At 39.9% G+C, this 16316-nt stretch overlaps 1 pseudogene; it reads left to right on the top strand.

Annotated features, from left to right (window-relative positions):
• Positions 1 to 8273: 8273 nt before the first annotated feature.
• LOC136125663 (small ribosomal subunit protein eS4-like) lies at positions 8274 to 9060 on the top strand (annotated as a pseudogene).
• Positions 9061 to 16316: the final 7256 nt, after the last annotated feature.

The raw sequence follows: 16316 nt of genomic DNA on the forward strand, positions 1-16316 counted from the left end.
TGAAATATTTCATAGAAAAGCCTATTTCCTGTTTCAGTTTTGTGAAGGGTGTAATGATTTCAAACATGTCTAAAATGTTTTCAAGAGCAGAACAAAATAAGACTGTGATGTAAATGTGACCCACAAAAGAAAATGTCAATAGACCCTGAAGCCACATAAAAATCCATCTTACCTGTGTCTTGCATGATCTAACAAATATGCCTTGTTGTCAAGTGAGGACCTTTTAGTTCTTTAATTGTACATATTTTCTTTATTTCTTCATATAATGAGATTCTTATAAATTTTAATCAGTGTCATATATAAGAAATAATCAGTAGTCAATAAGGGCAAATAATGGGTGAAGGGGAGGAGGAGATGATTTGAATTGACAATTTATTTTCTCGAATGAGTGCTACTCCCAGAGATTGCCTAACAAAGTAAAGTTTTTATACTAAATAGATTAGCCCACATCCACCCTACCAAACACTGATTTTAGATTTCCTATGGAACAAATACTACTTAAATCTTTAATTTCCATATTACTACTACTGGGTTGAAAATTTCAGGCCCTATAAACCCAGAATAAGTTAAGAATGGATAAAAGACTATGATGAAATCAAATTAAATATAAATTTCTTCACATATTCTAATAGGAGTCTAAACATACGATACTTTGGTTGTTTCTGCATAACAATGCAAAAATATGTTTATGTTAAAAAGTGATAAAATCAATAACTAGTTAGTGTGGTCATGAAAACACTTCAGTGTTTATTCAGGACCAAAACAACTATGAGAATTCCCACCGAAAGCAGAGAAAATAGTAATGTTAAGGCTGTCCAATTAATTTGACCAAATTTTATAAATGCTCTATAGGTGGATTTTCCAAACATCTTTAACCAGATGCTGAGGTTTGATAGATAGAGTAGACCTACACTTCATGAAATGAATATTTCAAACTGTTGAAACTTGATTTTTCCTAAATCCCTCTAATTGAAAACTGTACCAAAATTAATATGAAAATAAATTTTGAAACAGTCAGGAGTCAAAATGTATATTTTGAATGACAGCAGTTCTACTGGCTTATAATCATTTCTTTAGCACATATAAAAGCCTCTTTATAGCCCTGGTTCCACGATTGTGCATTTCTTTTTTTTTTTTTAATTTTATTTTTGGCTGCATTGGGTCTCCATTGCCACGTGCAGGCTTTCTCTAGCTGCAGGAAGTGGGGGTTACTCTTCGTTGCAGTGTGTGGGCTTCTCATTGTGGTGGCTTCTCTTGTGGTGGAGCACAGGCTATAGGTGCGTGGGCTTCAGTAATTGTGGCACGTGGGCTCAGTAGTTGTGGCTCGCGGGCTCTAGAACACAGGCTCAGTAGTTGTGGCACACGGGGTTAGTTGCTCTGCAGTATGTGGGATCTTCCTGGACCAGGGCTCGAACTCGTGTCCCCTGCATTGGCAGGCGGATTCTTAACCACTGTGCCACCAGGGAAGCCCTGATTGTGCATTTCTGATGCAGATAATTTATTATAAGAAAAGCAAGATAGTTCTGGTCTGTGTAAGTGTATTTAAAATTTGCTCTGCTGTGAGATATAACCTTGATTATAAAAGGAAGTAGGAACGAATATTATTACAAATGACAAGACTTTTTATGCAAAACTGGCATTTGACAGTGTCATTTACAATAACAGTGAGTCTTTTAAACCATGTAATTCTTGGAATACCTTATGTGTTGCAGGTGATACTTATCAGTTTTTGATCACATTGTAACAAAGCTCTAAGCTTAATTTCACTTTTATGCTTCCCCTGCCTGTACAATAGCAATTTTGAAGCTGATCAAAGTAAGATTTCTCCTTATTGAATAGGAGTTGAGATGAATCCATTCATTCACTTCACACTTTTTCATAGAGTGCCTATTATGTGCCAGCTAGGGACCTACGCTAAGAAAAATTCAAGGTCCCTGCTCTCATATATAGCTTAGAGTCTAGTGGAGGAACCAGACTTTTAACAAATAAATGCACAAATAGGTGTATCACTTAAAGGTGATACGTTTTATGAAAATTAGAGGGGTCCATGCTTTAGACGAGGAAGATTCTAATTTAGTTTGAGAGATCAGGGAAAGCCTCTCTGCAAACCCGACATTTAAGGTAAGAACTAAAGAAAGAATATGAGTCAGCTAGGTAATCTAGTGGAGCAATGCAGTAGACTTTGTGATTGCTTCTCTCCATACTCCTCACCCCGCATACCCCTACACACATAGTACACTAGCCACAGGTTTGGGCTGGTATAGAGCCCTCCCCCATCTGAAGGACTGGGCCCAGATTGGTCCAGTCAAATCTTCTTGCCATAGTGATTGGTTCAGAGTTGGACTAGCTTAAGCCAAGCAGTTCATGCCAGACTTCATTCAGGTTGAAGTAATTGGTTCATCACGGGCATGTGACCCAAGTTGGATTAATCGGAATGAAAGTCAGAGCTTCTGTTTGAAGGTGAAAGGGAAAGAGCTGTTTTCTCTTCCTGGATGTAAACAAGAACATGTAGCCTGGCAGCTAGTGGCAGCCGTCTCTCTACCATGAGAAAAGCCAGCTTGAAAATAAAGCCAACACACAGGAGAGGGAAGAACCAGAATTATCACAGTGAAACAGAGCCCTGATAGTATTATGAACTGAAGACCAAACCAGCTTCTGGTCCATTTGTCTTGGGTTTTTTATTAATGGCGACCAAAAGCACTCTGTTATAGGTAAAGAGGATTCCTGACAGAGAAAATAGCCCATGTGAAAACCCTGAAGCAGGAAAGAAGGTGATACAATGTTAGGCACTTCCGGTTTCCAACATATATCCATTCATTTTCCCCCTAAGAACACTAGGCTCCTGGTCAACTCAAAGCTACACTCATATTGTTTTCTCTGGTGTTTTTTCCCCCTATAGTCTGCCTAGGAAGTACTTCCTCCTTCTCCACAAATTCTTCTCTAACCATTGTTACCCACAATGATGCTATTTATCCTAACTGATCCTAGCCAACTTCTTTCAAATTTCAATTTCAGCATCTGCTGTATCACTCAACCTCCCCTTCCAACCTGTTCTCCAATGCACTTCTGCACCTTCATGCCTTTGCCCAACATATATTTCCTCAACCTGGACTCATCTGTCTCTTACACTGTCTGTTGAAATCCTATATATTCTTCAAACATCTATAATTCCACCTCTCTTGGAAAGCCTTCTCTAATCCCCTAGTAAGACATGAGCACGTCTATTTCTCTCACTGATTGTCCTTCCTTAAAGACAGGGACCATCTTTTATTCAACTTTGAGTTCCCACTGCATTATTACAACAGAATAGACACTAGAGACACATGTTCATTGAAGGAATAGTGGATGACTAGATGGATGGATGAATAGATGGATAGATTCCTCTAAATATACATAAGTAGGGGGCTTCCCTGGTGGCGCAGTGGTTGAGAGTCCGCCTGCCATGGCAGGGGACATGGGTTCGTGCCCCGGTCCGGGAAGATCCCAAGTGCCGCGGAGCGGCTGGGCCCGTGAGCCATAGCCGCTGAGCCTGCGCGTCCGGAGCCTGTGCTCCGCAACGGGAGAGGCCACAACAGTGAGAGGCCTGCATACCACAAAAAAAAAATACATAAGTATATGTATAAAAGTTCTTAGAAAAAGGAACCATAGCTAATGTTTACTCTTCTCAGTACATAGCAGAATACACTTGCATACTATAGGATCTAAATATAAATATTTTTGAATGAAAAAAACTTACATATGAGGTGCTAGAATTTAAAATAATCAGAAGTATAAGAATTTAAGCAAATCTGTGTTTGATGTTTTTCTCTTTTTTTAAACTGGAAGCTACAGAATGTCATTTAGCCACTTTTCCTTTAATGCCAAGAGTTACGCACATTCTTTACTTATGAGCTACATCATCAGAGCCATTACTAAAGTCACTGATATAAAAGGATAGGGAGCTAATAGAAAACAGAAGTGTTGTTCATGTGGTAAGCACTAAATTTTGGTGAATTGCATTTAAATAGCAAATAGCTTCAGCTGTAAATACTAGACTAAAAGAATAAAGACCAATATTTACTTCCTTCTTTTTCAATGACAAATAGGCTTTTATGGTGAGAATGTCTTTCAAGATCAAACTGGAAACTTAATTGCTTTATCATTTTCTTTAGAGTGAGTAGCTTCAGATTTTTAAGTTACGTAAAGATTTTTGGTGCCACTCATACAATGTTTGGTGGGAATATAATTGGTACAGATTTCTTTAACAATAATTTGACATTATCAAAATGTAAAATATGCATAACCTTTGACCCATTGAATTCACTTTTAGGAATCCATCCCAAATAATAAACTGGAACACAAAGAAACATGTACGAAAAAATGTTTGATGCAATATTATTATTAGAGATAACTAGCCATCAGTGTGGAAATGGTTATGTAAACTAAAGTATTTTGATACTATTCTGCTACTAAAAACAATGAAGTAGATGTGTAAGTATTGATATGGAAGAATGTCAGTGATAAATTCTTGCAGAAGCTGGGTGGTGAGTACTTTTCTCTCTACCTCTCTAAATGTTTGAAAATTTCCATAATACAGAGGATTTTTAAAATACCATCTAGAGTTCCACTTCTGCTTAGGATCTATAAAGCTTCAAGAGAACATCACTCTTACCCTAAGAACAAGAAAAACCCAGACAATCTACAAAATCATAATATTTTGAATCCATTAGAGACCTGAGTACACAAGGCCACTAAATGAACTAAATTCCAAAGAGTTAAAAAGCCCTCCAAGGAAAAAAGAGAACATATAAAATTTACCTTTGGCACAGCATGGAAGGAAGGATTGGCCACCATTAAGGTAGGTAAGAAGAAAACAGCTAAACTTTTAACAAATTCTTAAAGGCCAAATGTGGGCTGGTGTATCAGTTTAGAATAAACGGGAACCCCAGACTTCTTCAAGGAACATTGCACTTATTCCCAAGCTCTTATCCACCAGGTGATCACAAGAAAGATTGGGGGAAGAGCAGGAGGAAGGAGAGAGTCCCCTTTGGGGGCTCAGGTATTGCAGGTAATGATCGTCTCCCACTGATCACAGCCCACTTCCCCACAACCTTCTCTCATATAAAGCAAAGGCTTTGAGAAGCTAAGGGGCAGAAAGAGAGTAGCAAAGCCTGCCATGAAGGGACCCAGGCAAAGATCCACCGCTTCTGGGAAAAGGGTAGAAATAAAAGCCCCTTGCCCTAGGGGAGAGCTATGAAAACCTATGGGCCTGAGATCCTGCATGAATACAAAGCAGGGGTTCTCTCCGCATAGGGGAAGAACAGGAAACTCATCTGCTTAAGACTCAGTACAAATGTCCTTGAGATCCACCCATAAATTTCATACTTTTAAAAGAACTAACTTACTTAAATTAATAAAATTATCTCTTCCATTAAGGATCATTTTTCTCTACATGAAGTAATCAGATGATAGTGGAGAACTTTGCAAGTAATCAGAAACAGCTAGTGAGTGATCCTCCAAATCAAGCTTGAGAGGATATATTCTCTTCACTTTCAAAGAGGAGCTATAAAACTGATGGTGATTACATTCTAAGGTTGGGAAGACTGCGTCTACTAGTAAGAATTTTTTCCAAACAGTGTTCTCCTGTAAATATGGTGTCTTGGCTTATTGCAGGCAGCTTGATGCAGGAAAAACATGACCTTTGGTATCTCCAAGGCCTTTAGCTGTGGGACCATGCGCAGAATGCTGAGCATCAGCTTCCTCATTTGTAAAACAGGAAGTAGGGGAAAGTAATGCTTACTCACGCAGTTGCCTGTGAAAATCAAATGAGCACAGTATACAGCCATTAAAAAGAATGAAATAATGCCATTTGCAGCAACATGATGGATCTGTAGATTATCATACTAAGTGAAGTAAGTCAGAGAGAGAAAGACAAACCATATGATATCACTTATATGTGGAATCGAAAATGTGACACAAATGAACCTATCTATAAAACAGAAACAGACTCACAGACATAGAGAACAGACTGTGGTTGCCAAAGGTGGGGGGGATGTGGAAGGGAAGGAGTGGGAGTTTGGGATTAGCAGATGTAAACTATTATATATAGGATGGATAAACAACAAGGTCCTACTGTGTAGCATAAAGAACTATATTCACTATACTGTGATAAACCGTAATGGAAAAGAATACGAAAAAATATATATATATGTATGTGTGTGTGTGTATATAAAACTGAGTCACTTTGCTGTACAGTAGAAACTAAACACCACACTGTAAATCAACTATACTTCAATAAAATGTTTTTTAAAATGAGTTCAATATAAAACAACCAGCCCTGCACTTGGCATATAGAAGACACACACTACAAATGCTCGGTGCCTTTTCTTCTCACCCCAACACTACCCTATTGCTGCATATTTTGTCTTATGGACTTAGCCATTGTTTGCAGATCTTCTTGCTATATACCACTCTTAGACAAAGACTTTGATCTAATAAGCCCTATTCCTTGTTCCTTTGCACCTGGCTGACCTGTGAACTGCTCTATGTCTTATCTTCTTGCCCTTCTGCCTCAAGGCTCCAAGACATTTCTTCAGCCCCCCTTCAGCTCCTATCATAACTGTGTATGTACGTTTGCTGATATTATTTTTAAATCTTATTATAATAATTGTCATTAAGCTGAAGTTACTTCTCTGTCATAGTGAATAAATGACACATGGGAATATTTCTAGGCAACAAACTGCCCTGTACTTAGACATTTTCTACATCCTAATTCTTGATCAATTCATCTTCCTTCTTAAAAACAATACTGTATCCAAGCTAGGAAAGAAGTTAAAGGACATCTAGCTCATCCCCCAAGAGAGGCCAGTTAGCCAGTTAATGACAGGGCCAAAATTGAAACCCAAGTCTCCTGCCTCATCCCATCATTATAAAAGCAAATCAGCTAAGTGACTTTAAAAATCAAGTAACTGTGCTCTATATCATAATTAAAGATCTCTAAAATGTGTAAAAATCTCATGGTGAAGGTTTTTATGGGTGAAAGCACTTCAAGACCTCAGAAGAAAAGAAGCCATATTAATCCAAAGTTGCAGCAGCATTAATTATTATTGTTATTCAAACAATTGAATTGTTTTAGTTAATTTTAATACTGTACTCTGTTGGATTAAAGATGGCCACACATTTTTTGCTAGCCCTCCCCTGGAATCTGGGCTGACTTCGATGGCCTGTGTGACCTATAAAATACAACAGAAGTGAGGTCCTAGGACTTCTAAAGCTAAGTCATAGGAAGTCTTGCAGCTTCCACCTGGGTCTCTTAGAATCCTCTTTCTGAACACCATGATCTGGCATGTAAGAAGTCCAAATATACAACTTAAAAACAAAAACAAAATAACTCAATTTAAAAGTGGGCAAAAGACTTGAATTAACATTTCTCCAAAGAAGATATACAAATGGCCAATAAGCATATCAAAAAATGTTCAGCATCATTAGTCATTAGGAAAATGTATATCAAAACCACAATGGGGCTTCCCTGGTGGCGCAGTGGTTGAGAGTCCGCCTGCCGATGCAGGGGACACGGGTTCGTGCCCCGGTCTGGGAGGATCCCACATGCCGCGGAGCGGCTGGGCCCGTGAGCCTTGGCCGCTGAGCCTGCGCATCTGGAGCCTGTGCTCCGCAACGGGAGAGGCCACAAGAGTGAGAGGCCCGCGAACCAAAAAAAAAAAAAAAAAAAATAGAATAGGGAAAGGCAGAGGAATAAGAAGGAGGAGGGGAGGAGGCTGTCCTAGCCCTATGCCTTGAGACCCTCACAGGAGAGGCCACATGTAGGTGCTCTGGTTGACAGACCTGGCTGATCCTGACGGTCCAAGAATCCCTGCAGGAGCCAGACATATGAGTGAGTCTGTCTTTGATCCTCCAGAGCAGCCTAACCTCCAGCTGATTACCTCTGAGTGACCTCAAGCAATGTCGCTTGGAACTGAGGAATTCCCCAGCTGAGCCCTGCCCTGCTCCTCAGAATCAGAGACATGATAAATCAGTTGCCATTTTAAGCTGCCAGGTTTCCAGGTAATTACACACATGTAATTCTTTAATTACATGAGAATCTTTGTGGGTAGGACTCAGTCCTCAGGAGTTTTTAAAACTCCCCAGTACTTTCCAATATGAAGTCAAGGTTGAGAACCACTGAAATGGAGGAATGAGGCATGGAGAAATCTTTAAAATTTCCAGCCAGCTCTAAAAATTTTTTACCTTAGCTCCTTTATCAATGCACTGGAAGAAGGTGGTCCTCTTTTCATGCCATGGACCTTGGTCCCAAGAAGCATCTGAAGAGTGTAGCAGCTCCAAAGCATTGGATGGTGGATAAACTGGTCAGTGTGTTTGCTCCTTGTACATCTACAAATCTCCACAAGCTGAGAAAATGTCTCCTTCTCATCATTTTCCTAAGGAATAGGTTTAAGTATGCCCTAACAGGAGATGAAGTAAAGATCTGCATGCAGCAGTTCATTAAGATTGATGGCAAGGTCCGAAATGATATAACCTACTCTGCTGAATTTATGAACATCATCAGCATTGACTAGACTGAGAGAATTTCCATCTGATCTATGACACCAAGGGTGGCTTAGCTGTTCATCGTATTACACTTAAGAAGGCCAAGTACAAGTTGTGCAAAGTGAGAAAGATCTCTGTGGGCACAAAAGGAATCCCTCATCTGGTTACCCATAATGCTTCCACAATCTGCTACCCTGATTCCCTCATCAAAGTGAACAACACCATTCAGATTGGTTTGGAAAGTGGCAAACCACCAACTTCTTCAAGTTTGACGCTGGTACCCTGTGTCTGGTGACCAGAGGTGTTAACCTGGGAAGAACTGGTATGATCACCAACAGAGAGAGACACATTGGTTCTTTTGATGTGGTTCCTGTGAAAGATGCCAATGGCAACAACTTTGCCACCTGGGTCTCCAACATTTTTGTTACTGGCAAAGGCAACAAAATACGGATTTCTCTTCCCCAAGGAAAAGATATCCACCTCATCATTGCTGAAGAGAGAGGCAAGAGACTGGTGGCCCAGTGGGTGGGTGGGTAAGCAGTGGGTGAAATGATCTCTAAGTGACATGATTGGAAAAGTATTTTTACTTAAGTAAAGATAATATGGCATGAATATTGAGTGAATAAATATTGTATAACCTGATACCTCCAAATGTTATCATTCCTTTAATAAATATTTATCACACGCTGTGTTCCAGGCATTCTGCTTGACATCACAGATTCTAAGAGTAGTTCAGTATTCTAGGTAGTGGGGGGCAATGAGGGGAATCAAAAAGAAATACAGACAGTATTCAGTCTCAAATCAAGGGAAGAAATGGAGTGGTCATTTCTCCTTGGATGGGGGGAAAGAGATTCAAAGAGGAAATAACTTGAGCCAAGTCTTCAAGGATGATTTGCTGCTTAATGAAGGTAAGGTGCAGGTAGTGGAGGGTAGAGGAAGGACATCTCCAGTTGCCCAGCACCCTGGTGCCTGACATTTACAGTAAAATTATTGATGTAATTAAGTGGGGACCTCTGTTTTGGTTAATTCTATGACATCAGTGAATGACTTTCCTAAAACGGCTTGGCTTATGAAGGAAGAAATGGTTCCCAGGCAGTGTGATAGTACAACAAATAATAACAACTACTAGTTATGAGGCGCTCTCATGAGCCAGCACTGTGCTAACTAAGCACACAATGTTCATGAGTTCAGTGACTTCTGATCTCACAAGCAAACTGCCTCAGGATATTCAGGGACCATAATGTGACAGATGATGTGGATTTGTTCCATGTGGTCCTGGGTTAGAACTAGGGTCAATGAGTGGAAGCCATAGAAAGACAGACTTCAACTCAACCAAGGGAATAGCCACCAAAGAGGCTATACCAGGATGGACTGAACGACTTCTGGACAAAGTAAGTTTTCCACTTTTAAACATTTTAATACCTTTCTTTGTAATAGCTTTTACTCCCAAACTACTTAGAATTAAGAACAAGTGGCAAAGACAGAATTTAAAGAATTATTTGAGTTTGTTATTCTGCCCACCCACAGATAAATCTCTATTTCCTACAAGACGAGCAAGCAAAAATAAATAAATAAATAAGGAGAGAGAACCTCTTCACTCATGTAAAATTGTAAAATGCAAGCATAAGCAGCTCGAGCACATTGAGTTCAACTCGGATATGCATAAGTTAGTAAGGTGTACCTCACAAAACTCTGGGACAAAGTGGTACCTGAAGCTTCTGCTTCAAGCTCAGTCCCCTCTTCTTCTTGTAGAGCTAGACTGGTGCCCAGAGTGCCGGTTCCAGCTGGCAGTCCCTTGCCCAGGTGGGTTCTTGTCCCCTGCTGTCCATCGATGGAGTCTACCTACCTACCCATAGGCTTTTGACTCTGAACCTCTTGATTTGACAGATGGTTTTAACTTCAAATTACAAATAATCTTCTCTCTGAGTACTATCTCAGTCCTTAACTTATGTTTAACATTTTAGGTAATAGCCTTCTGTTCATCATCTTAGGTAATTTACAGATTTAAACGTATCCTGTGTATGTGTGTGTACATGTACGTAGAGACGTGTGTTCTAATACAAATAACTTCTTACTTCATTATTTTCTCACAGAACATCCTGAAAAAGGAGGGTAGAAAGAGGAAGCCTCCAGTGAACTGAGGTTTCCTCACACTCCTAGCACCATTACACCACACTTGAAGGACTCCATAACCCGACAACTTGTAGAAATGTTGAAGAAGGGCCTCCAAGTGCCAGGTGGGTAGTGGAACTAGATTACCTGGAATTGCTCTCCTAAGTCTAAGAATCTGTAACTCTCTGGTAATTAACTTGAGTTGAAATCAGCCTTGAAATGGGACTATTTCCCATCTCTGTCTTTCAGTCACAAGTCATAAATCATCATGGTTGGTTTACTGCGATCAGTGAAGGGGAGGGATTGGGAGAATCAGAACCCAAATGAAGTCATTGATTTATGTTTGGTTGCAGCCAAGATTACAGAAATGAATAAGACATGGTCCTATGCTCAGGAAGTTCATAATCTAGTAGGGGAAACAGAGCCATTCCAGATCATTTTAGAACAATGTGGCAAATAAAGTGATTTAAAAAAAGATGTATACAAGGTGTCATGGGACCACAGAGGAGGGGCACGCAGTCAACGTGGGCTAAGATGCAGCATTTGGAAATCATCTGGAGGAAGTGATTACTAAAATGGATCTTAAGGGAATTTCCTGGCAGTCCAGTGGTTAGAGCTCAGCGCTTTCATAGCCGTGGTCCCAGGTTCGATCCCTGGTCGAGGAACTAAGATCCTGCAAGCTGTGAGGCACAGCCAAAATGTAAAATAAAATAAATAAAATGGATCTTAAAATAAAAATAGGACTTACACTGGCATGTAAAGAGAGACATCAGCACTCTGGTGTTGTGTTGTGTTGTGTTTTGTTGTGTGTGGAGGGGGAACTTCTACTTTGGGACAGAGCTGTCAAGGCTAGCATGGGTGAGAGATGGGGCTGGAGAGGACACTAGGAGCCAGACCACAAAAGGCTTAAATGCCTCATAAGGGCATCTGGGCTTTACCTGGCTGGCAGGAGGGAGCCATTGTTGGGTCTTAAGCAGGAGAATGACCTGGTCAGATACGTCTTTCAGATAACTCTGGCATGGCTTTGTAGAAAATTTATTTCAGGAGACAAGACAGGAGGCAGGGAGTAGTTAGGAGACTACAGTAGTAATCCAGAGAGGAGATGATAAGGGCTTGAACCTGAGTGTTAGTAGTTAGGGGAAGAAATTAAGTTGAGAAATATTATTACATGGTGAAATTGGAAGGCTCAAAAGATGGTTGGGCATGGTGTGGGGTGTGTCCAAAAGGGGTGGATTAGGGACAGTTTCCAGGTATCTACCTAGTGTCACTTCCCAAGTGAGGTATTTCTTGGCCACCCTATTAAAACTACATCATCCTTACCAACATTCCCTATCCTCCTTCCCAGCTACGTCTTTCTCTATAGCTCTTATAACACATTATACAATTCTATTACCATCTATTTCCCCCCACTAGACTATATGAGGTTCTTCAGGGCAGAGATTTGGCCTCTTTGTTCACTGAGCAGTCACTGGAACCCACCACGGGCTCAATAAACGTCTGCAGACGGAATGAATGTACAATAGTGGTACTGAGAAGCTGAGAAAAAGAATGCAGGAAGAGGAACAGATTTAGAGAAAAAGTTGGGTTCAGTCTGGGAATTTCTAGACTACTCCAGGCAAGGCTCTGTAGGAAAGATAAAGTTCTACAGAATCTCAGAATGTTAGATCTGACAGGTGCCCCAAGGACAGTTCTACACAGTTCCTTCATTTGGGGAAGAAAGAAACTGAGATCCAGAAAAGTGATGTGCCTTGTCCATGGCAAGACAAACACTAGCCAGATACTAGCACAGCTGAACTGAATGCCCAGCCTCCGGCTCCCAACTCCAGACCTCTAATGTTTGTGCCTCACATTGTCTAGTTTCTGCTGATCACAGAGATACCCAAAAATCGCTTGCCTTTGACCTTCAGCTAGAACTGAACCAAACTGTTAAATGACTGTTTTGGGGGGGCCAAGTTGACCAATTACTCTGAGAAAGAAAACTTTGAGCCTGAACCAAAACTTTGAGCCTGAGCCAGGCTGAAGATGTAGCAGCTGTGCTAGAACAACAGACAGCTTTGCCTCTATGCCTCATACCAGACAAGGGGTTGCTTGAACCACTTACTGATCCCATTTTTATTTAATATTTTTAAATGGAAGTATAATTTACACACAGTGAAACGTACAGATAATAAGTAAACAGGTCAATGAATTTTGACAAACATATACACCCCTGTAACCACCACATCAATAAAGATCTCTCCTGCCTTTCTCAGTCAAAGCCCCTTCCCAGAGGCAACCACTTTTCTGATTTCTATCACTACTTCATATAAAAGAAAAAATACACTATAGATTCTTCTGTGTCTGGCTCCTTTTACTCATGTCTTTTAGCATCATGTCTGTGTGATTCAGCCATATTACTGCTTCTATCAGTAGTCTTTTCCTACATATTGCTGAATAGTATTCCATTATATAAATACACCACACATTGTTTACCCATTCTCCTGTTAATAGATATTTGGGTTATTTCTAATTTCTGGCTATTGTGAATAAAGCTGCTACAAACATTCTTGTTTAAATCTGTTTATGGACATATGTTTTCATTTCTTTTAGGTAAATATCTAGAAATGAGATAGCTGGTTCATAGGGTAGGTACATGTTTAACTTTATACAGAACTGCCAAACTGTTTTCCAAAGTGGTTATATGATTTTACATTCCCACCAGCAACGCATAAGATTTCATTTCCAATTGCTTCATATCTTCACCAATCTAGGTATTGTCAAGCCTTTTCATTTTAGCCACAAGAAGAGTCAAATAAACACAATATATTTTTCAGTTTCTGCCAGCACTTTGGAACATTCTATTATTATGCAGAATTTCATACATTCACTAAAGCATTAGATGTACCCATCACTCAGTTCAATAATTATCAGCTCACGGCCAATCTGTTTTCATCTCCATACACATCTATCCCCTCCTCCCATATTATTTTGAAGCAAATCTCAGACATCATATCACTTCATCCATAAGTATTTCAGTATGTATCTCTAAAACATAAGGACTCTTTTTAAACCTAAGTAAAATGCTATCACATTTATTTTTAAAACAGTAGTACTTTAATATCATTAAATATTCAGTCAATGTGCAAATTTCTAATTGTCTGAACACTGTCACAAATTATTTTGTTCAGTTTGTCTGTTCAAACCAGGATCCAAATAAGTATGTATATTACAATCAGCTAATATGTCTTTTGAGTATCTTTTAATTCAAAGGTTCACCCTCCTTTTCTTTTATTCTCTGCAATGTTTTTGTTAAATAAATTGGATTGTTTGTCTTCCAAAATTTCCCACAGATTGGACTTTGCTGATGCATTATTTAACATATTCCTCTGTCCACTGTATTTACTGTAAATTATTCTTTGGATCTAGGAGCTTAATCATATTCCAGTTCAAATTTTTTTTAGCAAAACTACCTCATATTTGAATTCTGCTCTTCCATCAGGAGGCACATAATGTCTGTCTCTCTTTCTTATGTCAACACTGTTGAGGCTCAATGCCTAGATCATTCATTCATTTTGGGATGCAAAATGGTGATATTCCAATTCTATTCTGTCTTCATTTATGTGTTGAGATAGTTCCATAAAAAGAAACTTTTTCCATCTACTATTGGTTACCCTGTGGTACAATTAATATAAAAAAAAAAACAGAATAAATTCTTATTTCCCTTTATTTACCAATTTTTTAAACAATGAATTCTCTAGCATTCTTCAATGATAACCAATTAGTCTGGGACTTTTTCTGTATTATTAGGATGAACTCACATATTTAAACATATTTGGTGTGTTTCAGTCCATTGCACTTACCATTTTTGATGATAATTTTTTTCTGCCAATCAAATTACTTAATCCACTGACAAATACCATTGAAAAGTATTACAATGTTTCAAATGGTTTTTATTTTCAATTTCGTACATGGCTGTCTTTCTAATTCAAATAATTACACAGTATACAGCAGTGTTCTCACCAGCAGCTTTAGAGAGCACCCACTCTGTCCTGGCCTCTTGTGTAAGCTTGTCAAGAAGGAAAGTTCCCCTGTCAGGGACTTAGCTTGTGCCATCCTACAATATAGCAGAGACACCCAGAAGGCTACTAGAACTTGGGCAGCAGAGCAGAGAGGTATTTACTACAGCCCTGAACCTGACTATTTGGGTTCAAATCCTGGCCTACCTGTCAAGCTTGGTGAAGTTACTTTATGTTTTTCTGCCTCATTTTCCCTACGTGTAAAACAGAGAGTAGTAGCAGTACCTCAAAGGGATGTACATAAATCATTATGATGATTAATGAGCTAATAGACGCAAAACACCATTTGCCTGGCATATTGAGCACTCAGTAAATGAACAAACTTATTACTGCTCTCATCATTCAAGCTAAACCTGGATTTTCTTTAGAATTCCTAGCCCTACCCATGAGTGGAGGTTTCAGGCTCAGATGCCTGCAGGACCCCTCAAAGTCCAGTCTCTACTCAGAAGAAAAACACATCGATTAGTAAGAAGCAGTTGAACTATGACATGCACTAACCTTCCTAAGACACAAGAGGGAAAAGAAAGCTATGCTCTCAGTATACAATCCTTATTTGTTTTATCATCTTAACTCATTTTTCTTGGAGCCTCTTGTGTGCCAATTGGAAATATCTACTTTGATAAAGACTTTAAACTTCAGAAAGCACTTTCACCCACATTATCTCGATCCACTTAACAGTCCTGGAGAGAGGCAGGGTTTATTATCCCCATTGACAAACAAGGGAGCTGGCAGTGACTTGCCCAAGGTCACAGAGTCAATTACAGGCACAGCAGGAACCAACAGCCAGATTTTCTGCCTCTTTTACAGCAGCTTGAGGCCACCGTGGCCTCCTCTTCTCATCCATTGACTTATTAGTCCAATAGCTATTTATTGAGCATCTATTTATTTGTCAGGCACTCTTCTAGAACTAGCATGCTGTTGATATAGCAGCAGATACAGCAGTGAAGAGGAAAAACCACATGGACAAAAACTGCTGCCTTCGTAGAGTTTACTTTCTAGTGGGAAGAAACCAAAAACAAATCAATGCTATGGAAAAGCAGAAAGCAAAGAAGAATAATAGGGAATGTAATAGAGTAATAAGGAGGGGTTACAGCTTTAACTAACTGGTCAGGGAAGGCCTTACTGAGAAGGTGACATTTGAGTCAAGTGAGGGAGGTAAGGGAGGAACCTTGCAAATATTTGGAGGAAGAGCTACCAGGCAAAGAGAAGTGGCAAAGGCCCTAACTGGGAGGCAGGCCTAGTAAGTTCTATGAACAGCATGGAGGTAACCTTAGCTGCAGTAGAGGCAGCAAGAAAGAGACTAGTGTCAGGACCAAATTGTTTAGGGCTCTGCAAGTAATTGTAAGGCCATTAACTCTTTTTTTTTTTTTTTTTTTTTTTTTGCTGTCCACGGACCTCTCACTGTTGCGGCCTCTCCCGCTGCAGAGCACAGGCTCCGGACGCGCAGGCTCAGCGGCCATGGCTCACGGGCCTAGCCGCTCCGCGGCATGTGGGATCTTCCCAGACCGGGGCACGAACCCGTGTCCCCTGCATCGGCAGGCGGACTCCCAACCACTGCGCCACCAGGCAAGCCCAAGGCCATTAACTTTTATCCTGAGTTAGATGAGATGCCATTGGAAGATTATG

Source organism: Phocoena phocoena, chromosome 7 (assembly GCF_963924675.1).
Source record: "Phocoena phocoena chromosome 7, mPhoPho1.1, whole genome shotgun sequence".
NCBI lineage: Eukaryota > Metazoa > Chordata > Mammalia > Artiodactyla > Phocoenidae > Phocoena > Phocoena phocoena.